The sequence below is a fragment of the Bubalus bubalis genome, chromosome 13 (assembly GCF_019923935.1).
Source record: "Bubalus bubalis isolate 160015118507 breed Murrah chromosome 13, NDDB_SH_1, whole genome shotgun sequence".
Taxonomy (NCBI): Eukaryota; Metazoa; Chordata; class Mammalia; order Artiodactyla; family Bovidae; genus Bubalus; species Bubalus bubalis.
In genome coordinates this window covers 19,628,929-19,653,327 of record NC_059169.1, presented here as the reverse complement: position 1 = coordinate 19,653,327, position 24,399 = coordinate 19,628,929, and the positions used below count along the sequence as shown (strand labels likewise).

The 24,399-nt window shown below is 41.4% G+C and overlaps 1 protein-coding gene across 1 annotated transcript in view; it reads left to right on the top strand.

Moving 5' to 3' along the window:
• Positions 1–24,399, top strand: part of LOC123464839 — a 62,927-nt gene that overhangs the window by 587 nt on the left and 37,941 nt on the right. The gene's annotated exons all lie outside the window — the stretch shown is intronic.

Genomic DNA, 24,399 nt, shown 5'->3' with positions numbered 1-24,399 from the left:
GCGCTTTTCCAGGGACCAAGGGTCGGGATGAGGGAGCGATTTCCGCTGGCGCTCCTACTGCCCGGTTTCTTGCTTTTGGTGGAGCCCTCCCACACCGGCGGGGTGATTTCTGCCTGCGCCTGAGCGCCCGCGGCTGGCGGGAACCTGACGGAGGTGGGGAGGGTGCCAGGGACCTGGTGACTGGGACGCATCTCTTTCCACTCTAAGGCCTGCTAGCCTCGAGAGCGGGAGCGGGAGGCTGGGACGCTGTCCTGGGAGAGTCATCGCCCAACTGGAGAAGGACTGGATCCCCACACTCCATCCTTAGCTGACTTCCCCAGTTACAGCTCCGGAGTTCGCAGTTCTGAACTAAAGTTGCACTCGTTTACCCTCCAAGCAAGAAGCTTATGAACAGCTTCCTTTATCTAATTAGTGCCCTGGATCCTTGTCATCTTCCAACAATGTCCCCACCTTTTTCCATATTCTTTAGGTGACAGCTGAGTTCCAACTTCACCCGGCCCCTTCGTCCCTGTGTCTATGACCATGTCTCCCTCTCTCCCTGTCTTCCGGTACACCTGTTACTGTACATCCTTGTATTTGGTTGGGGCAATTTTCATGTGGGTGAATAACAGTTATTTTGTATTTAACGAATGGGAACAGTATTCTTGAACACGTTTTGCTTTTGCCTGGGACACACAGCCACGACTGAAGAATGTATTTGACCAGCCCCTTTCTTTAATTTGGAGTAGGAAATGGTAACCCACTCCAGTGTTCTTGCCTGGAGAATCCCATGGACAGGGGAGCCTGTAAGGCTACAGTCCACGGGGTCGCAAAGAGTCTGATCCTACTGAGCGACTGAGCATTTCCTTAATTGCTAGTATTTCTGCTTCCTCCTTTGAGGACAACCCTGGGGATGGGGTCTCCGAAGCCTGTGGGGTCTTATTTCTAGCCTTTAGGGAAGTGGTACATGGTCTTGAAGCAGGTGGTCTTGCTACCTCGTTAGACCTCCTTCTCCTTGCCCCAGGACAGGCCAGTAAATTGGGAGAGGGGTTGTTTGGGCAAGGGTTGTTTGGGCACTCTATTTGTAAAGTCAGAAGTCTGAGTAGACTGAAAATTAATGCCCTAGAAAACCATCTTACCAAGGTCTGGACACTAGTTTCTTTTATAGAACAAAAAGGAGGGAAGTGAGGAGGTAAAGTAGAAAGGCCATTTGTTGTTGTTGAGTTGCTAAATCATGGCTGACTCTTTTGTGACCCCATGGACTGTAGCCCGCCAGGCTCCTCTGTCCATGTGATTTCCCAGGCAAGAATACTGGTGAGGGTTGCCATTTCCTTCTCCACAGGATCTTCCCTACCCAGGGATCAAACCCACACCTTCTGCATTGGCAGGTGTTTTCTTTATCACTGAGCCTCCTGGGAAACTTCCAAGGTCCTAAGTTATTGCAAATATCTCCTGGTCCCCTCTGAGTGTATTAATATCTTTTGTCCTGCAGCCATTCATAGATGGTCTGGGTCAGGATGTTTCCTGTGAGCTAAACAAAGGTATTTTAGTTTAACCTTAAGACTTGAGGGGCCATTATGTATACTTTGAGCTATAGACATCCCTTTCCTGATTAACTTGTAGCAAAATCAATAGAATACAAAGGTTAAAATAAAAGTAACAGGTTTAACATGGAATCCAATTTTTTCTTCACTATTATAGTCCTGCCCTGGAGTCCTTTGTTCTTGAAAGCACTGAAGGTCCTTGAGCTGGGAGGAAACACAGATGAAAAAGGGCTCAGAGGTGAAACTCTTCTCCCACTCTCTTAGGCCATGCTGTGGGTCCTGCTGGGATTTTAGTTCCCCAACCAGGGATTGAACCCACACTCCCTGCAGTGGAGGTTCAGACTCTTAACCATTGACCCACCAGGGAAGTCCCTGAAACTATGGGTTTTCCATGTAGTAGCTGAGACTATTAACTAGGTGGGTCTCAGCCTTTGGGCTTTGATCACACTTGGGTGATTATTAGATTTTTTGTGCTGAGAACCCAATCTTTTCATCTTTCCTACATATTCTGATATTTCCCTTTTATGGGGCCACCTAGGGGACCCCAGGGGGATGGGAGTTCCTATGCTTTTTTCCATTGTGTTGTTCAGTTTGTGTAGCTGCCTCTCTGGATCCTTTGGTGGCCCTTAAGGAAAGAGGGTCATAGAAGGAGGAATATGGGTACGGGTACCTTAAATGGTAACAAAGTAGGCAATTGTCTCCTTAAGTTCAGGCAGTGCTACAGCCAAAATTTTGGCTTTCTCTGCCTACTGATGCCAAATAAAAAAAATATGGAGACAGAGTTTCTAGGGAATAGAAAGATGGCTTTAAAAATCAGCCAGCAGCGGGGAGAACACAGCAGGCTAAGGCCTCAAGAGCCATATACCCCCACCCCGGGGAACCAAGAGACTTTATATAGCCTGGCTCTTGTGGTCTTAGACTAAATGATAAAGTTCAGAGTAATGATGTTTTTGGGCTTCCAAGGTGGTGCAGTGGTAAGGAATCTGCCTGCCAATGCAGGAGATGCAAGACAGGTGGGTTTGATCCCTGGGTCAGGAAGATCCCCTAGAGTAGGAAATGGAAACCCACTCCACATTCCTGCCTGGAGAACTCCATGAATAGAGGAGCCTGATGGGCCATAGTCCATGGGTTTGCAAAGAGTTGGACATGACTGAACAGACACAGCACAATGAAGTTTTTGCATTTCTTTTCTTCCTGCATTATTTCAAAACAGTCACAGCTGGCATCAGGCAGCCTGGTAATTGGGGTCCACTTGTCTCTGGATTTTTGGCCTGCAGTCTTCTTTCTGAAATGCAAAAAAAACCTGTAAAGGGTAGTTTTCTGTAAGAGAGGTCAAGGAGAGCAAATACCAAGTGCAGGGTGTAATTTACCTAGTATTAGGGGGTGATAGGTTAGCTTCTGGTTACACTACAGGTTAGTAACGGTTAAAGTAAAACTAGAAGTGATTAATTCTTCCAGGCCTGTCCATGTTTCTTCCCTAGACTGTTCACTGTTCTTACTTCCTTGCTTTCAGGAGAGGAGAAACTTCATTTCTATTTTTGCTGCAATAGCAGGGCAAGGAACTCTCCAAGCATGTTCTGTTTGTGAGTTTCAAAGTGTATGTGCTTGGAAATGGGAAGGTGAAGACTTCTAATTTTGGGCTAGGAAACTGTGATCCTGAGAGACCTCTTTAAATTGTTTGTTTGATATTTGATAGTAATAACACTGCTGCTGCTGCTGCTGCTAAGTCGCTTCAGTCGTGTCCAACTCTGTGCACCCCATAGACAGCAGCCTACCAGGCTCCCCCATCCCTGGGATTCTCCAGGCAAGAACACTGGAGTGGGTTGCCATTTCCTTCTCCAATGCATGAAAGTGAAAAGTGAAAGTGAAGTTGCCCAGTCATGTCTGACTCTTAGTGACCCCATGGACTGCAGCCTATCAGGCTCCTCCATCCATGGGATTTTCCAGGCAAGAGTACTGGAGTGGATTGACATTGCCTTCTCCAGTAATAACACTAGCTGTGGATAATTAAGTATGGATGATCAAAGCTCTGTTCTATCTTATAATCCCCCTAGTGGGTATTTTTTGCAAAGCTGGGAACTCTTCAGTTTCCATTAATAAAAGGAGCTTGTATTTCTCCCTGTACCTTTGAAATGGGAATCTGAGTTCTTGTTCATGGAGCCTAAGAATGAACTTCACGAACATGCAAACACTCATGGTAGCAAACAAGCAGGATTTATTTTAAAGTAAAGAGAAGTACAAAGCCCCAGCATAGACACTGAGAGTGGGTGAAGTGCCCCAAAAGGTGAGAATTATAGCAGTTTATGTCTTTATGAGTATTGATCTGTTCCTTTTTGGTTGGCTCATGTCCCTGACATATGTAATCTCTGACCAATCAGTTTGAAGGCCACTATGTACAGTTTGTCATCTTTATGTTTTTTTGATCCCCAGTTTTTCAGTTTTTTTAGACATTGAGTTGCCATTCCTGTGATTCTTTCTCATGACCCCGGGCCACTGTTTAAGGACCAGATATATGGGTTAAGAGTTAATGGTCCATCTGGTATTTTTCTTCTTGATAAATTGGACAGCAGCTAATGATTGTCCTGTCTTGGGTCTGGATATTTTATGACCAACCAGACTGAGATGGCATTCTTTTGGATGCCTGGAAACTGGAACAACAAGTATAGCTTTAGGTTAATGGGTTGAGATGTTTATTTGAGAGGGTTGCAATTAAAGAAAGGACCCGAGGTCTCAGACCTACACTAACTGCCTAGCAACTACTACCTCACCTTAAGAGGTAAATAATCTACTTGGGCTCTCAAGGAAAAAAAATAGACAAAGGCCTTAAAAATTTTTTTAGCAAGTTATTTATATTTCTTTATTTATTTGGCTGTTCTGGGTCTTTGTTGCGGCATATGGGGTCTTTGTTGCTGCATGTGAGCTTTCTTTAATTGCAGTGGGCAGGGGATGTTTTGAGCTTTGGTGCATGGGCTTCTCATGGTGGTGGCTTCTCCTGTTGTGGAACACAGGTTCTAGGGCATGCGAGTTGTTGTAGCAGGCAGGCTCAGTAGCTGTGATGCTCAGGCTTAGTTGCCCAATAGCATGTGGGATCTTAGTTCCTGGACTAGGAATCAAACTCCTGTTTCCTGAACTGGCAGGCACATTCTTAACACTGGGCCACCAGGGAGGCTTTTTTTTTTTTTTAATTTTATTTTATTTTTTAACTTTACAATATTTTATTGGTTTTGCCATATATCAACATGAATCCAACACAGGTATACACGTGTTCCCCATCCTGAACCCTCCTCCTTCCTCCCTCTCTGTACCATCCCTCTGGGTCATCCCAGTGCACCAGCCCCAAGCTTCCAGTATCATGCATCGAACCTGGACTGGCGACTCATTTCATATATGATATACATGTTTTACTGCCATTCTCCCAAATCATCCCACCCTCTCCCTCTCCCACAGAGTCCAAAAGACTGTTCTATACATCAGTGTCTCTTTTGCTGTCTCATATACAGGGTTGTCGTTACCATCTTTCAAAATTCCATATATATGCATTACTATACTGTTTTGGGGTTTTCTTTCTGGCTTACTTCACTCTGTATAATAGGCTCCAGTTTCATCCACCTTATTAGAACTGATTCAAATGGATTCTTTTTAATTGCTGAGTAATACTCCATTGTGTATATGTACCAAAGCTTTCTTATCCATTCATCTGCTGATGGACATCTAGGTTGCTTCCATGTCCTGGCTATTATAAACAGTGCTGTGATGAACATTGGGGTACACGTGTCTCTTTCAATTCTGGTTTCCTCGGTGTGTATGCCCAGCAGTGGGATTTCTGGGTCATAAGGCAGTTCTATTTCCAGTTTTTTAAGGAATCTCCACACTGTTCTCCCTAGTGGCTGTACTAGTTTGCATTCCCACCAACAGTGTAAGAGGGTTGCTTTTTCTCCACACCCTCTCCGGCATTTATTGCTTGTAGACTTTCGGATCACAGCCATTCTGACTGGAGTGAAATGGTACCTCATAGTGGTTTTGATTTGCACTTCTCTGATAATGAGTGATGTTGAGTATCTTTTCATGTGTTTGTTAGCCATCTGTATGTCTTCTTTGGAGAAATGTCTATTTAGTTCTTTGGCCCATTTTTTGACTGGGTCATTTATTTTTCTGGAATTGAGCTGCAGGTGTTGCTTGTGTATTTTTGAGATTAGTTGTTTGTCAGTTGCTTCATTTGCTATTATTTTCTCCCATTCTGAAGGCTGTCTTTTTACCTTGCTTATAGTTTCCTTTGTTGTGCAGAAACTTTTAAGTTTAATTAGGTCCCATTTGTATATTTTTGCTTTTATTCCCAATATTCTGGGAGGTGAGTCATAGAGGATCCTGCTGTGATGCATGTCAGAGAGTGTTTTGCCTATGTTCTCCTCTAGGAGTTGTATAGTTTCTGGTTTTATGTTTAGATCTTTAATCCATTTTGAGTTTATTTTTGTGTATGGTGTTAGAAAGTGTTCTAGTTTCATTCTTTTACAAGTGGTTGACCAGTTTTGCCAGCACCACTTCTTAAAGAGATTGTCTTTAATCCATTGTATATTCTTGCCTCCTTTGTCAAAGATAAGGTGTCCATAGGTGCATGGATTTATCTCTGGGCTTTCTATTTTGTTCCATTGATCTATATTTCTGCCTTTGTGCCAGTACCATACTGTCTTGATGACTGTGGCTTTGTAGTAGAGCCTGAAGTCAGGCAGGTTGATTCTTCCAGTTCCATTCTTCTTTCTCAAGATCGCTTTGGCTATTCGAGGTTTTTTGTATTTCCATACAAATTGTGAAATTATTTTTTCTAGCTCTGTGAAGAATACCGTTGGTAGCTTGCTAGGGATTGCATTGAATCTATAGATTGCTTTGGGTAGTATACTCATTTTCACTATATTGATTCTTCCAATCCATGAACATGGTATATTTCTCCATCTGTTAGTGTCCTCTTTGATTTCTTTCACCAGTGTTATATAGTTTTCTGTATATAGGTCTTTAGTTTCTTTAGGTAGATATATTCCTAAGTATTCTATTCTTTTCATTGCAATGATGAATGGAATTGTTTCCTTAATTTCTCTTTCTATTTTCTCATTATTAGTATATAGGAATGCAAGGGATTTCTGTGTGTTGATTTTATATCCTGCAACTTTACTATATTCATTGATTAGCTCTAGTAATTTTCTGGTGGTGTCTTTAGAGTTTTCTATGTAGAGGATCATGTCATTTGCAAACAGTGAGAGTTTTACTTCTTCTTTTCCAATTTGTATTCCTTTTATTTCTTTTTCTGCTCTGACTGCTGTGGCCAGAACTTCCAAAACTATGTTTAATAGTAATGGTGAAAGTGGGCACCCTTGTGTTGTTCCTGACTTTAGGGGAAATGCTTTCAATTTTCACCATTGAGGATAATGTTTGCTGTGGGTTTGTCATATATAGCTTTTATTATGTTGAGGTATGTTCCTTCTATTCCTGCTTTCTGGAGAGTTTTTATCATAAATGAATGTTGAATTTTGTCAAAGGCTTTTTCTGCATCAATTGAGATAATCATATGGTTATTATTTTTCAATTTGTTAATGTAGTGTATTACATTGATTGATTTGTGGGTATTTAAGAATCCTTGCATCCCTGGGATAAAGCCCACTTGGTCATGGTGTATGATCTTTTTAATGTGTTGTTAGATTCTGTTTGCTAGATTTTTGCATCTATGTTCGTCAGTGATATTGGCCTGTAGTTTTCATTTTTTGTGGCATCTTTATCAGGTTTTGGTATTAGGGTGATGGTGGCCTCATAGAATGAATTTGGAAATTTACCTTCCTCTGCAATTTTATGGAAGAGTTTGAGTAGGATAGGTATTAGCTCTTCTCTACATTTTTGGTAGAATTGAGCTGTGAAGCTGTCTGGACCTGGGCTTTTGTTTGCTGGAAGATTTCTGATTACAGTTTCAGTTTCTGTGCTTGTGATGGGTCTGTTAAGATTTTCTATTTCTTCCTGGTCCAGTTTTGGAAAGTTGTATTTTTCTAAGAATTTGTCCATTTCTTCCACGTTGTCCATTTTATTGGCATATAATTGCTGATAGTAGTCTCTTATGATCCTTCATATTTCTGTGTTGTCTTTGATCTCTCCATTTTCATTTCTAATTTTATTGATTTGATTTTTCTCCCTTTGTTTCTTGACGAGCCTGGCTAATGGATTGTCAATTTTATTTATCCTTTCAAAGAACCAGCTTTTGGCTTTGTTGATTTTTGCTATGGCCTCTTTTGTTTCTTTTGCATTTATTTGTACCCTAATTTTTAAGATTTCTTTCCTTCTACTAACCCTGGGGTTCTTCATTTCTTCCTTTTCTAGTTGCTTTAGGTGTAGAGTTAGGTTATTTATTTGACTTTTTTTTTTTTGTTTGTTTCTTGAGGTATGCCTGTATTGCTGTGAACTTTCCCCTTAGGACTGCCTTTACAGTGTCCCACAGGTTTTCGGTTGTTGTGTTTTCATTTTCATTCGTTTCTATGCATATTTTGATTTCTTTTTTGATTTCTTCTGTGATTTGTTGGTTATTCAGCAGCGTGTTGTTCAGCCTCCATGTGTTGGAATTTTTAATAGTTTTTCTTCTGTAATCGAGATCTAATCTTTCTGCATTGTGGTCAGAAAAGATGCTTGGAATGATTTCAGTCTTTTTGAATTTACCAAGGCTAGATTTATGTCCCAGGATGTGATCTATCCTGGAGAAGGTTCTGTGTGCACTTGAGAAAAAGGTGAAATTCATTGTTTTGTGGTGAAATGTCCTATAGATATCAATTAGGTCTAACTGGTCTATTGTATCATTTAAAGTTTGTGTTTCCTTGTTAATTTTCTGTTTAGTTGATCTATCCATAGGTGTGAGTAGGGTATTGAAGTCTCCCACTATTATTGTGTTATTGTTAATTCCCCTTTCATACTTGTTAGCATTTGTCTTACATATTGTGGTGCTCCTATGTTGGGTGCATATATATTTATAATTGTTATATCTTCTTCTTGGATTGATCCTTTGATCATTATGTACTGACCTTCTTTGTCTCTTTTCACAGCCTTTATTTTAAAGTCTATTTTATATGATATGAGTATTGCTACTCCTGCTTTCTTTTGGTCTCTATTTGCATGGAAACTCTTTTTCCAGCCTTTCACTTTCAGTGTGTATGTGTCCCCTGTTTTGAGGTGGGTCTCTTGTACACAACATATATAGGGGTCTTATTTTTGTATCCATTCAGCCAGTCTTTGTCTTTTGGTTGGGGCATTCAATCCATTTACATTTAAGGTAATTATTGATAAGTATGATCCTGTTGCCATTTACTTTATTGTTTTGGGTTCGAGTTTATACACCCTTTTTGTGTTTCCTTTCTAGAGAAGGTCCTTTAGCATTTGGTGGAGAGCTGGTTTGGTGGTACTGAGAATTCTCTCAGCTTTTGCTTGTCTGTAAAAGCTTTTGATTTTGCCTTCATATTTGAATGAGATGCTTGCTGGGTACAGTAATCTGGGCTGTAGGTTATTTTCTTTCATCAGTTTAAATATGTCTTGCCATTCTCTCCTGGCTTGAAGAGTCTATTGAAAGATCAGCTGTTATCCTTATGAAAATTCCCTTGTGTGATATTTGTTGTTTTTCCCTTGCTGCTTTTAATATTTGTTCTTTGTGTTTGATCTTTGTTAATTTGATTAATATGTGTCTTGGGGTGTTTCTCCTTGGGTTTATCCTGTTTGGGACTCTCTGGGTTTCTTGCACTTGGGTGGTTATTTCCTTCCCCATTTTCAGGAAGTTTTCAACTATTATCTCCTCAAGTATTTTCTCATGGTCTTTCTTTTGTCTTCTTGTTTTGGGATTCCTATGATTCAAATGTTCTGGCATTTAATATTGTCCTGGAGGTCTCTGAGAGTGTCCTCATTTCTTTTAATTTGTTTTCTTTTTTTCCTTTCTGATTCATTTATTTCTGTCATTTTATCTTCTAATTCACTAATCCTATCTTCTGCCTCTGTTATTCTACTATTTGTTGCCTCCAGAGTGTTTTTGATCTCATTTATTGCATTATTCATTATATATTGACTCTTTTTTATTTCTTCTAGGTCCTTTTTAAACCATTCTTGCATCTTCTCAATCCTTGTCTCCAGGCTATTTATCTGTGATTCCATTTTGATTTCAAGATTTTGGATAATTTTCACTATCATTATTCGAAATTCTTTATCAGGTAGATTCCCTATCTCTTTCTCTTTTGTATGGTTTGGTGGGCATTTATCCTGTTCCTTTACCTGCTGGGTATTCCTCTGTCTCTTCATCTTGTTTTATATTGCTGAGTTTGGGGTGTCCTTTATTCTGGCAGTTTGTGGAGTTGTCTTTATTTGGAGTTTCCTCACTGTGGGTGGGTTGTACAGGTGGCTTGTCAAGGTTTCTTGGTTAGGGAAGCTTGTGTCAGTGTTCTGGTGGGTGGAGCTGGATTTCTTCTCTCTGGAATGCAATGAAGTGTCCAGTAATGTATTATGAGATGTCTATGGTTTTGTAGTAACTTTGGGCAGCCTGTATATTGGAGCTCAGGGCTGTGTTCCTGTGTTGTTGGAGAATTTGCGTGGTATGTCTTGCTCTGGAACTTTTTGGCCCTTGTGTGGTGCTTGGTTTCAGTGTAGGTATGGAGGCGTTTGATGAGCTCTTATTGATTAATGTTCCCTGGAGTCAGGGTTTGGATTTAAGCCTCCTGCTTCAGGTTTTCAGCCTTATTTTTACAGTAGTCTCAAACCTTCTCCTTCTATATAGCACCATGGATAAAACATCTAGGTTAAAGATGAAAAGTTTCTCCACAGTGAGGGACACCCAGAGACGTTCACAGAGTTACATGGAGAAGACAAGAGGGAGGAGGGTGTTAGAAGTGACCCGAATGAGCTGAGGTGGAATCAATGGAGGAGAGAGCAGGCTAGCCAGTAATCACTTCCTTTGTGCACTCCACAACTGGACCGCTCAGAGATGTTCATGGAGTTATACAGAGACGAGAAGAGGGAGGAAGGAGATAGAGGTGGCCAGGAGGATAAAAGGGGGAAATGAAAAGGAGAGAGACAGATCCAGCCAGTAATCAGTTCCCTAAGTGCTTTCCACCATCTGGAACACACAGAAATTCTCAGAGTTGGGTAGAGTAGAGAAGGGTTAGGGAGGAGACATACGCCACCTGGTGGAGAAAAAGGAGAGTCCAAAGGCAGAGAGAGCAGTCAAGCCAGTAATCTCACTCCCACGTAAAAATGGGTACTGAAGATTGGGTTCTTATAGATACAAAATTGATAACAAATACCAAAAATTAAAAATCTAGAGTAGAGTTTGAAGTTTCAAAAATACAATGTTAAAGAAAAGAAGAAGAACAAGAAAGAGAAAAAAAAAAAACAAATTCACAAAAATTATATATATATAAAAATATAGGTGCAAAATTGATAACAAATACCTAAAAGCAAAAATTAAAAATCTAGAGTAGAATTTGGAATTTCAGAAATACAATATTAAAGAAAAGAAGCAGACAAAGAAAGAAAAAAAAAAAACAAAGTCACAAAAATTATAAAAAAAAAATAAGTACAAAATTGATAACAAATACCAAAAAGCAAATATTAAAAATCTAGAGTAGAGTTTGGCATTTCAGAAATACAATGTTAAAGAAAAGAAGAGAAAAATATAAAAAGAAAGAGAAAAAATAAAGTCACAAAAATTATATAAAAAATAATATATATATATATATATATATATATATGAAGTTTGCTTTAAAAAAATAGGGTCTTTTTTTTGCAAAGTAATAGGTTATAAAAGTGAAAATTGAGTAATAGAGGACTTAAAATTAAAAAAAAAAGAAAGAGTGATCATACAAATAGTGGGTATTGTGGGGTCAGTTCATTTTCGGCTAGTTCCTTGGTCCGGCTTATATTTCTCAAGATCTATAGGCCCCTTCCTATGTAGTCCGTACTAACAACAGGGTTTTAATCTATTGCTTGGAACCTGTCGCTTCCAAGTCAGTGTCCTCTGTTTTAGCTTCTTCTTTTTGCTGGTCTCTTCAGTGTCTGATTTCTGCCCTGACATAAAGGGGGCGGTGGTGGACACTTTTTTTTTTTTTTTAGGCTCCCTTGTTCAGTCGCACTGTGGGGAGGGAGGGACGCTGCAAACAAATAACACTGGCATGTGCTCACCGTGCCTCAGCCACACTGGGCCTGCCCCCGCTCACAGTGTGTGTACCCTCCTTGCCCACACTGCTCAGGCCCTAGTTTGCTCTGCCGGGAACCATCTGAGGCCAGCCCTAGGCTGCATGCCCACCTTCCAGGTCTAAGCCGCTCAGGTTCAGGCACTCAGGTAGTCCTCAGAGGCACAGACTCAGTTGGGCCTGCGTTTTGTGCCCTTCCCAGGTCCAAGCAGCTCGAGTGATAAGGTGTTTGGAAAGCGCGGTTGCTGCGACTTATTGCCTCCCCGCCACTAGGTTTTCTGGGTGTACAATCGGCACAACTGCTAAGGGGGGTGTTGACAGTCCAGAACCCCAAGAAGTCTCAGTTAGCAAAGAAGCCTGCTTACAGTTTTGTAGATAATGTCTCTCTGGGGCTGCGATTGCCCCCTTCTGGCTCTGGCTGCCTGTCACCGGCGGGGGATGGTCTGCATCCGGCTGTCTCTGTTCATTCCTCTGTTCTGTGTGCGGGCCTGGTGGTGTCTTAGGTTAGGGCTGGCTTTTCACGTGGTAGTTATCCCACAGTCTTGTTTGCTAGCCCAAGTTATTTCACTCAGATAGCAATTGGGGCATACAGGCCAGTTCCTTATTCTAAGCGATGCAGCCCGCGCCTCCCTGCCCAGCCCCTGCTTGCTAGTGGCGGGTGCAGGTGTCTGCGCTGCTTCTCCACTGGGGGAGTTACCCTTGGGCTCCTAATCTGTGGGTTTTAACTGTTTATTTATTTTTCCTCCCTGTTATGTTGCCCTCTGTGCTTCCAAGGCTCGGCACAGACTCGGCAGTGAGAGTGTTTCCTGGTGTTTGGAAACTTATCTCTTTTCAAGACTCCCTTCCCGGGATGGAGCTCTGTCCCTCCCTCTTTTGTCTCTTTTTTTTCTTTTATATTTTTTCCTACCTCCTTTCGAAGACAATGGGCTGCTTTTCTGGGTGCCTGATGTCCTCTGCCGGCATTCAGAAGTTGTTTTGTGGAATTTACTTGGCATTTAAATGTTCTTTTGATGATTTTATGGGGGAGAAAGTGATCTCCCCATCCTATTCTTCTGCCATCTTAGCTCCTCCTCCACCAGGGAGGTTTTGAGAGAAAGGCCTTTTTAAACTCAAGCAGAAAAACTGAGATCTCTGGTTCCATCCTTATGTAAAAATTAATTCGTAAATGAGCTGTACTTAACTGACTTAAAAGTAAACCCTTACAATTAAATACTACTTGCATATCTTTAAAACATCAGCAAACTATATTGCAGATTCACATGATCTGGGGAATATTTAGTACTGAATCATATACTATTGAAGCTAGCTTAAGCTTGTTAGTTTGATTAACATAGGCATTTGTCATCAAGAAAAATAGCTTGATATGATAAAAGGTAAACTCTGTAGCAGTACTTATGTTTTGAAAACATCATCTCAAATCTTTTCAGATTTTGATTACCTGAAACTAAAGCTGAATGATAAGAATTCAGTGACTATCTGTGCCATTTCAAATAGGATAAAATATTGGAACATTTGTTGCTGGGCAGGTCTAAGTAGACCTATCTATGTTTGCCTTGTTAGGAAAGGAAAACTAAAGCGTAAGTTTCAATCAGGAAGTGCTGGTATGACAAACAGTTCACAATTATTTGCCACTTGGTTTTCACTAGGAATTATTAAGATTTTTAAGAGTTGAGGATTCTATTTTAAATATGTGACTAAAGCTGCTAAAAATAATAAAAGAAACAGTTCAGTATATAGTAGGAAATATATTTTGAGTAGAAAAAGGAGTTTTTGTACATGGTTGAGCTGAGGTTAGGTTAAACTCAATTAAGTAAATGGATTTTGTTATTAAAAGTAGGATTGTACAGTACTAGACTTGTTTCCACTCTGCTAAGAAAATAAGTTTTACTTAGAATACTGCTTTTGACAACAGATTTTGTGAACTTCCTTGCCTTTAAGCAATATGTATTTGTTTGTAAATATTCACAGTGACCTAGGATTCTTTTTTTTTAATTATTTATTTTTGATTGGAGGATAATTGCTTTACAATATCGTGTTGGTTTGTGCCATACATCAACATGAATCAGCCATAGGTATATATATGTCCCCTTCCTCTTGAACCTCTCTCCTACCTCCCACTGCATCCACCCCTCTAGGTTGACACAGAGCACCAAGTTGAGCTCCCTGAGTTGTCATACAGTAAATTCCCACTGGTTATCTATTTTACATATGGTAATATATGTTTCCTTGTTATTCTCTCAATTAGTCCCATCATCTCCTTACCTCACTTTGTCCACAAGTGTGTTCTCTATGTTTGTGTCTCCATTTCTGCCTTGCAAATAGGTTCATCAGTACCATCTTGTAGATTATATATATATATATATATATATATATATATATACACACACACACACACATACACACACATTAAAATACGATATTTGTTTTCCTCTTTCTGACTTCACTCTGCATAACAGGCTCTGGGTTCATCCACCTCATTAGAATAGCCTCAAATGTGTTCCTTTTTAAGGCTGAGTAATTCAGACTTAAATTGAAGAAAGTAGGGAAAACCACTAACCATTCAGCTATGACCTAAATCAAATCCCTTATGATTATACAGTGGAAGTGAAAAATAGATGTAAGGGCCTAGATCTGATAGATGGAGTGCCTGATGAGCTATGGAATGAGGTTCGAGACATTGTACAGGAGACAGGGATCAAGACCATCCCCATGGAAAAGAAATGCAAAAAAAAGCAAAATGGCTGTCTGGGGAGGCCTTACAAATAGCTGTGAAAAGAAGAGAAGCGAAAAGCAAAGGAGAAAAGGAAAGATATAAACATCTGAATGCAGAGTTCCAAAGAATAGCAAGAAGAGATAAGAAAGCCTTCTTCAGTGATCAGTGCAAAGAAATAGAGGAAAACAACAGAATGGGGAAAGACTAGGGATCTCTTCAAGAAAATCAGAGATACCAAAGGAACATTTCATGAAAAGATGAGTTCGATAAAGGACAGAAATGGTATGGACTTAACAGAAGCAGAATACATTAAGAAGAGGTGGCAAGAATACACAGAAGAACTGTACAAAAAAGATCTTCACGACCCAGATAATCATGATGGTGTGATCACTGACCTAGAGCCAGACATCCTGGAATGTGAAGTCAAGGGGGCCTTAGAAAGCATCACTACGAACAAAGCTAGTGGAGTTGATGGAATTCCAGTTGAGCTATTCCAAATCCTGAAAGATGATGCTGTGAAAGTGCTGCACTCAATATGCCAGCAAATTTGGAAAACTCAGCAGTGGCCACAGGACTGGAATAGGTCAGTTTTCATTCCAATCCCAAAGAAGGGCAATGCCAAAGAATGCTCAAACTACTGCACAATTGCACTCATCTCACATACTAGTAAAGTAATGCTCAAAATTCTCCAAGCCAGGCTTCAACAATATGTGAACCATGAAATTCCAGATGTTAAAGCTGGGTTAAAACAAACCCATGCTGTACTCTTGCTTAAAAACCTCTCCAGCCTCCTGCTTTCAAGAGTAATTCTTTAGCTCTAGCCTTCACCCTGCTTATTTAACTTATATGCAGATTACATCATGAGAAGTACTGGGCTGGAAGAAGCACAAGCTGGAATCAAGATTGCTGGGAGAAATATCAATAACCTCAGATATGCAGATGACACCATCCTTATGGCAGAAAGTGAAGAGGAACTAAAAAGCCTCTTGATGAAAGTGAAAGAGGAAAGTGAAAAAATTGGTTTAACGAAGCTCAACATTCAGAAAACTAAGATCATGGCATCTGGTCCCATCACTTTATGGGAAATAAATGGGGAAACAGTGGAAACAGTGTCAGACTTTACTTTTTTGGGCTCCAAAATCACTGCAGATGGTGACTGCAGCCATGAAATTAAAAGACTCTTACTCCTTGGAAGGAAAGTTATGACCAACCTATATAGCATATTCAAAAGCAGAGACATTACTTTGCCAACAAAGGTCTGTCTAGTCAAGGCTATGGTTATTCCAGTGGTCATGTGTGGATGTGAGAGTTGGACTGTGAAGAAAGCTGAGCGCCGAAGAATTGATGCTTTTGAACTGTGGTGTTGGAGAAGACTCTTGGGAGTCCCTTGGACTGCAAGGAGATCCAACCAGTCCATCCTAAAGGAGATCCGTCCTGGGTGTTCATTGGAAGGACTGATGCTGAAGCTGAAACTCCAGTACTTTGACCACCTCATGTGAAGAGTTGACTCATTGGCAAAGACCCTGATGCTGGGAGGGATTGGGGGCAGGAGGAGAAGGGGACAACAGAGGATGAGATGGCTGGATGGCATCACCGACTCGATGGACATGAGTTTGAGTGAACTCCGGGAGTTGATGATGGACAGGGAGGCCTGGCGTGCTGCGATTCATGGGGTTGCAAAGAGTAGGACACGACTGAGCGACTGAAGTGAACTGAGCCTTCAAGGATTCTTCTGAGTCCGCTTTCTGATCCTTATCTTCCATCGTTTCTTACACAGTTGCACTTATGATGCATTGAGGCAGATCTTATAACTATCCTGTCTTTGTAGGGCTATCAAGCCTAGGATTGGGGTTCTGCCTGCTGAAAGGCATGTCCCTCTGAGTGAGCTGTTGGATTACTAGGGCCATGGGAGTGAATGCAAGATAACAGGCCAATGCCCATGTTGTTTTCCCAGCACCATGGCCAGAGGCTCATTTACACAACACTGCACCCTCATCCTGGTTGTGTAGTACAGTGGAGTGGCACCCCATCTGAAGCCATGTTGCCTGAATACAGATTTGACCTCTGCTGCTTACCTGATCATCATACCCACCTCTTCAGATGGTGAAAAGCATTAAATGAGCCAGACAAACTGGTGAAACATTTAAAATAGAGTCTGGCAGGTAAGTAAGTAAGTAAGTAAGTGTTAGTCACTAAGTCATGTCTGACTCTTTATGACCCTATGGACTGTAGCCCACCAGGCTCCTCTGTCCGTGGGATTCTCGAGGCAAGAATGGTTGAGCGGGTTGCCATTTGTAAATGGTAAATAAATACTGAAAGATAGTCATGCCACCTTCCTTTTATTTCTTAACAATTGTAAGATAACATTTTCTTCTGTAAATTGCCATGGTTTATTTCCCAAATGGATTAAAAATGTAAAATTATGAGTCCCATTTCTTACTCATAGGATCATAATCTCTTGTGGTTATGTTGAGGTTGGGGTGAAGAAAGAAGTGTCATCCTGAAATCTGAAATTTTAAACTTGTTTCCTGAGTGATTCAGATGCTAAAATTTTGGAACCACTTCTCAGGTCTTTCTTAGCCCTCAATGTCCATTTCTCTTTTAGAGCAAGGTAGGAGACCAAGGATACTGATATGGTTCTGATTCTCTGTGGCAGTGAAACTACTTTGTATTATACAATAATGATGGATAAAAGTCCTTATATACTTGTCCAAACCTATAGAATGTGCAACACCAAGAGTGAACTCTAATGTAAACTATGAACTTTGGGTGATAATGACAGATCAGTGTAGGTTCATTGTTTGTAACAAGTATACCTATCTGATGGGCATTGTTGATAATGGGGGAGGTTGTACATATTTGTGGGGAAAGAGTATGTCAACTAAAGTAAAAACATACAATCTAAAAGTTGAGGATTATTGCCGAGGTCCAGCCCCGGCTGATCCAGGGTATTCGAAGGAGAGACGGCTAGGCGACCTATTCAAATGTTAATTAGAGATAATGAAGAGTAATAGAATGAGGATAGCTCAGTAGGAAAATTCAGTGGAGAAAAGAAGCTGAGTGGCTTGGTTTACGTGGAAAATCAATATAACCCGTGACACCAGGTTAGCTCTGACCACGGAGGCCGCAGGCGCCCTCTCGAATAGCGGAAGGTGCCCCACCTTAGACACCTTCTCGAGTGGGTCTTAGAAGCCCAGGCAAATAAATGGTCGCAGAGGATATCCGCGCTCCAGATGGACACTCAGCTGGAAGTTAAAGGGAAGAATGACATGGGGAGACCAAGCGTTGGTGAGCAAGGCCCATAGCTTTATTTTCAACAGGGGCTTTTATACCCTAAGTTACACATAGAGGATAATAGGGGATGCAAAGTCAGCAGTCTTTGATGCTTATCAAAAACCAGGGTTTCTTTCCTGCAAATTTATCGTATACAAATGGTTTAGGTGATTTACATCATCTTCTGGCCAGAGGCCTATTAACATTTTATGACTCTTGACAAGGACTTATCAACAAAGACTTATTTTCTCTAAGAGTAATTATTTTAAAGTTTGGCGCCATCTTCCGAAGATAAAATTGCATTCCTATAGGGCGGATGTGTAATGGGTTTACAAAGGAAAGAATTTATTACCTTAAGGGTCTAAAGTTACTAACACCAAGGCCACTACTTATTTTTTCTACATACCAACTATATTAATTAATGCACATTCAAGGATACAATTCAGGGGATGTGGGAACTTGGCAACAAACATTGGCTCATCAATGAAATCTTTTACTAGTTTTATTCCGACAGTTTCTAATTCTCTGAGAGGCTCTAAGCTATTTGAATATCTTAAGCTTCTCGTGCCTCTGGAGGCTGGGAGACTGTAAACAATCGTATGCATAGCTGTAGGTGTCCGGGTAAATTTGTCAGGCGAGTTAGAGAGCAATCTGAGGGATTTGGATTTAAACACTCCTAATTGCCCAGGAACTTTATTAATTGGAGCTGTAAGTTAACTCTTTGACAGAGAGAGTGAGATGGTGGTGGGGGACAGCCCCCAGTAAAGTCAGAGGTGAGAGCACAAAGCAATAAAGTAGGCAGACTCTGGTTTTTTGGGGGTAGATGCTCGAGAATATCCGGGGGCACTCCCGAGGCTCGATCCCGCCTTTGTGTATGCCGAGCCTCCTTCCTCATGACCTTTGTCACGAGTGGAATGTCTCTCGCCGGCTCCCGGCAGATTATGTTTTAGTTAGGCAGACAAAACTGAGGATTTCAAGTTCATGTGGCATTTCAAGTAGCTCTGAGAGACATCTCTGAAGAGGTAAGGGAGGCACCAGGTGATATAAGAGTGTCTGCAAAAGAAAACTCCATGTGGTTGTAACAGCAGAAGATTACAGTTAATTAAAGAAAATCAGATACCCAAAGTTAAGGAACTTAGCACTTTCCTATGTCTGGGAAGATAAAAGATGCAAGTGTGGGCCCATTGAAATCACTCCTATGATATGCACCTCAACAATCTGGGGCTTATATCCTATACATTCTCTTCTTAAGTCTTCTCAGGGTGTGCCAACAGGGGTGGTTGTGGCAGTTGACTGCTAGATGGGGGGTGTTTTGTTCCTATGCTGAGTTCCCTCAGGACATACTGTTGGGACAACTATAATGTAGTGACTTGAGGACTGCACTATCTTTTGTTTTCTGATATGGCAGGCAACCTGTTTTTGATAGGTATATGGGAACTCTCTGTACTACTCAGTGTTGCTATGACTGTATAACTGTGCTAAAAAAAAAAAAAAAAGTCTGTTGAACAAAAAGGGTGTATTACTGAAAGCAAGTTTATGTACGTGACACACAATGAAACAGTACTGAAATACTGAAGTTTGAAGCAGAGAAAGGTTTATTGCAGGGCCATGCAAAGAGACAGGTGACTTATGCCCCCCAAACCCTAAATTTCCCAGAGTTTAAGCAAAGCAATTTTAAAGGGCAGGTAAGGGAAGGGGCATTGCAGGGTATGTAATCAGCTCATGCACAGTTCTCTGGTTGGTTGATGGTGTCACAGATTTACATTATCAACCTTTAAGCTTCAGGAGGCCTGGAGGCTATATGCTCCTAGTATCAAGTAGTTAACATTTTCCTTTGGTGGTGGGGGGTGGGTTTCAGATTTGTAAAACAACTCAGGAATGTACATCAGATACTGTTGTCTAGGTACTTTGTGTGTGAAGTGGCTCAGTCCTGTCCTACCCTTTGCGACCCCGTGGACTGTAGCCCGCCAGGCTCCTCTGTTCATGGGATTCTCTAGGCAAGAATACTGGAGTGGGTTGCCATTTCCTTCTCCAGGGGATCTTCCCAACCCAGGGATCGAATCCGGGTCTCCTGCCTTGCAGGCAGACGCTTTACAGTCTGAGTTACCAGGGAAGCCCCGCCAGGAAAGCATAATGTAAACCAACTAAAATCAATTGGGTCCATCGTGATTATCTTGGTCGTGAAGATCTTTTTCGTACAGTTCTTCTGTGTATTCTTGCCACCTCTTCTTAGTATCTTCTGCTTCTGTTAGGTCCCTACCATTTCTGTCCTTTATCGAGCCCATCTTTGCATGAAATGTTCCCTTTGTATCTCTAATTTTCTTGAAGAGATCTCTAGCCTTTCCCATTCTGTTGTTTGCCTCTATTACTTTGCATTGATCACTGAGGAAGGCTTTCTTATCTCTCCTTGCTATTCTTTGGAACTCTGCATTCAGATGCGTATATCTTTCCTTTTCTCCTTTGCTTTTCACTTCTTTTCTTTTCACAGCAATTTGTAAGGCCTCCTCAGGCAGCCATTCTGCTTTTTTGCATTTCTTTTCCATGGGGATGGTCTTGATCCCTGTCTCCTGTACAATGTCATGAACCTCTGTCTATAGTTCATCAGGCACTCTGTCTATCAGATCTAGTGCCTTAAATCTATTTCTCACTTCCACTGTATAATCATAAGGGATTTGATTTAGGTCATATCTGAATGGTCTAGTGGTTTTCCCTAATTTCTTCAATTTAAGTCTGAATCTGGCAATAAGGAGTTCATGATCTGAGCCACAGTCAGCTCCTGGTCTTGTTTATGTTGACAGTAGAGAGCTTCTCTGTCTTTGGCTGCAAAGAATATAATCAATCTGATTTTGGTGTTGACCATCTGGTGATGTCCATGTATAGAGTCTTCTCTTGTGTTGTTGGAAGAGGGTGTTTGCTGTGACCAGTGCGTTCTCTTGGGAAAACTCTATGAGCCTTTGCCCTACTTCCTTCCGTATTCCAAGGCCAAATTTGCCTGTTACTCCAGGAAAGAAAGAAAAGAAAGTTAGTCACTCAATCGTGTCCAACTCTTTGTGACCCCATGGACTGTAGGCCCCCAGGCTCCTCTGTCCGTGGAATTCTCCAGGCAAGAATACTGGAGTGGGCTGCCATTTCCTTCTCCATTGGGTCTTCCCAACCCAGGGATCAAACCTAGGTCTCCCACACTGCAGGAAGACTCTTTACCATCTGAGCCATCAGGGAAGCCAGTTTTCCCTTTGAATGTTATTTAAAGGTAATTTTGAGATAAGCACTCCTCTCTATAGGCCAGTTCAATACAGAGCCCTGTATAAGTTGAAATGTTAATACAAGAGTCAATTCTCTTCAGTTCCATTGCATATGAGCTAGTTAAGTGTGCCTGATAAGGGTCTTTTTAAAAAAATCTGGTTTGGAAATAGCCCCTTAAATGATGCTCCTTCCAGTATGTATAATCCCTGGCTGCAGGTCATAAGGCATCTGATACTCATCCAAAGGTAGATTAAGCCTCAGAAATATAGACTTAGAATGTCTTTAATAATTCAATTAAACTTTACAAATATGTAGGATGACAGCAAGGAACTATCTGGGAAATGAGTCTTAGACAGTACATGTAGACCTCAGTTAATGGAATCAGAATTTGACATCCACTGAAACATAATCTTTCTTTAAACCCTAATTTTTATCAAAGACAGCTAAATTAAGACTAGCTTGTTTGCAAAATGAGTCTGGTTAATTGAGCATGTTGGTTCCTTTAAATTGATTGTGCTGCAACTTTTCATAAGGAGTCTCAGACTGAAATTTAAAGGGCCTTTCAGGGTTAGAAAAGCCATACCAAGGACTTGCTATGGATTTTACCTTACAAATTTAGGTGAATTTCTCTCTTTTTGAGGTCCCCAAAATATTTTGAGATTTTTTTCACCTGTTAGGAAGTGGCCTTCCTAATTTACCTGATAAAGCTGTTGGGAACCTGAGAGTTTCCAACGTCTGGAGATATCAGATAAACAGAAAAGATAAATGTTTCAACTGTGCTTACAAAGGTATACTTTACCAAATTGATCAGATCAGATCAGATCAGATCAGTCGCTCAGTCGTGTCCCACTGTTTGTGACCCCATGAATCGCAGCACGCCAGGCCTCCCTGTCCATCACCAACTCCCGGAGTTCACTGAGACTCATGTCCATCGAGTCAATGATGCCATCCAGCCATCTCATCCTCTGTCATCCCCTTCTCCTCCTGCCCCCAATCCCTCCCAGCATCAGAGTCTTTTCCAATGAGTCAACTCTTCGCATGAGGTGGCCAAAGTACTGGAGTTTCAGCTTCAGCATCTTTCCTTCCAAAGAAATCCCAGGGCTGATCTTCAGAATGGACTGGTTGGATCTCCTTGCAGTCCAAGGGACTCTCAAGAGCCTTCTCCAATACCACAGCTCAAAAGCATCAATTCTTCGGCTCTCAGCCTTCTTCACAGTCCAACTCTCACATCCATACATGACCACAGGAAAAACCATAGCCTTGACTAGACGAACCTTTGTTGGCAAAGTAATGTCTCTGCTTTTGAATATGCTATCTAGGTTGGTCATAACTTTCCTTGCAAGGAGTAAGCGTCTTTTAATTTCATGGCTGCAGTCACCATCTGTAGTGATTTTGGAGCCCAGAAAAATAAAGTCTGACACTGTTTCCACTGTTTCCCCATCCCGTGGGACCGGATGCCATGATCTTCGTTTTCTGAATGTTGAGCTTTAAGCCAACTTTTTCACTCTCTTCTTTCACTTTCATCAAGAGGCTTTTGAGTTCCTCTTCACTTTCTGCCATAAGGGATAGAAGTCATAATTAGCTTAAGAGGAAAGTTTCCTTTTGGGTATGGTTCTTTTTCCTTGGTCTTTGTCTTGCCATAGTGAAAAATTAAAATGACAAACCAGGAAAGCTCACACAGGCAGGATTTATTAAACAAGCGACATGAAATATGCTCCTGAGATGTGAGGGTGGACTGACCCTCATAGAAGTGGTCCCACCCTGTTTCAAGCTTTCCTTTCTATGTCCTTTGTCCCCCAAATAGATCCCAGAACCTGATTTTTTTCTACCCCATGTCAAAAGAGGGAGCTTCCCAGGTGGCACTAGTGTTAAAGAACCTGCCTGCCAATGCAGGAGATGTAAGAGGTGTGGATTCAATCCCTGGGTTGGGAAGATCCCCTGGAGGAGGGCACAGCAACCCACTCCAGTATTCTTGCCTGGAGAATTCCATGGACAGAGGAGCCTGGTGGGCTACAGTGCATTGTGTCAAAAGAGTCGGGCACCACTGAAGTGACTTAGCACGCACTCATGCATGTCAAACAGGCCTTGTACCTTAGGCCAACCAGGGAAGGGGGGGGTGTTGGGTGTGTTTTTCCTGCCAAATGTTTTTACTCCATGCTGCGGATTTTCCCTTTGTTCTGTTTTCTGAGGGCTATTTCATATCTTTGTTTGCCTTTTAGCCGCCGCTGTTTAACTGCCATTCTGGACTCTTTATTCTAATTACCTAACATTCCTCCCTCAAGAGATGGGAGGCCCAGTTCTTTGGGAATAGGGACACTGATGTCGCTCTGCATACTGCTTCCTGAGTTGGGATGGCAAGGAGTGCTGGGCCTTTCCCTCTTGTTAGCCTCAAGCTTCAGGGACCTTATGGTGGCGTCTGGTTAAGGGTGAGTGATAGATATTTTCTGTGGTCAGGTGTAATTCTACATATCCTTGTTGAATTAACTGCATTTTGTAGCTTGCTGACCTGGGCAGAGACAAAACAGGTTAAACAATTGATAACACATGAAGCAATCACAAATAGTATTAATATGGTGATAACGGGTTTTAATAGGGGCATCAGCCAATTCCAAATCCTTCTTTACCAGGATAAGAATTCCCCAAAGAGAGATTGTAGCCATCCTGAGGACTCTCTAGCTCATTCTTTAAGATCCTGCAGGATCTAAATGGTTTCCTTGAGGACTATGAGACTTTTTTCAACTTGGCTGGAGATGTTTACCCACAAGTAACACATCTCATTTAAGATGGCATAAGCCCCTCCTTGTTTAGCACTGCCCTTCTATTTTGGAGTACAACCCCTGCCAATCCCTGTTGATGGATTTTGTTGGGCCTCTAAGGCCAATACTGTGGCTTTTTATCCCTGCTGCATCATCACAGAAAACTTTATGATTTCTCTTTCCAAGTGAGGTATTTCTCTAGACCAGATTAAGCCCTGAATAATATTGTGTCCAATTCTGGGTCCTTCAAGATAGGGCTATATTGGTAATTGAGGTGTCCAGATCTCTCAGGAGAGAGGTCATATGAAGGGAAATTCTGCTTTGCAGTTCAGTCACTCAGTTGTGTCCGACTATTTGCAATCCCATGAACTGCAGCACACCAGGCTTCCCTGTCCTTCACCATCTACTGAATCTTGCTCAAACTCATGTCCATTGAGTCAGTGATGCCATCCAACCAACTCGTCTCTGTCTTCCCCTTCTCCTGCCTTCAATCTTTCCCAGCATCAGGGTCTTTTGCAATGAGTTGACTCTTCCCATCAGGTGACCAAAGCACTGGAGCTTCAGCTTCAACATCAGTCCTAATGAATATTCAGGATTGATTTCCTTTAGGATTGACTGGTTTGATCTCCTTGCAGTCCAAGGGACTCTCAAGAGTCTTCTCCAATACCACAGTTCAAAAGCATTAATTCTTAAGCGTTCAA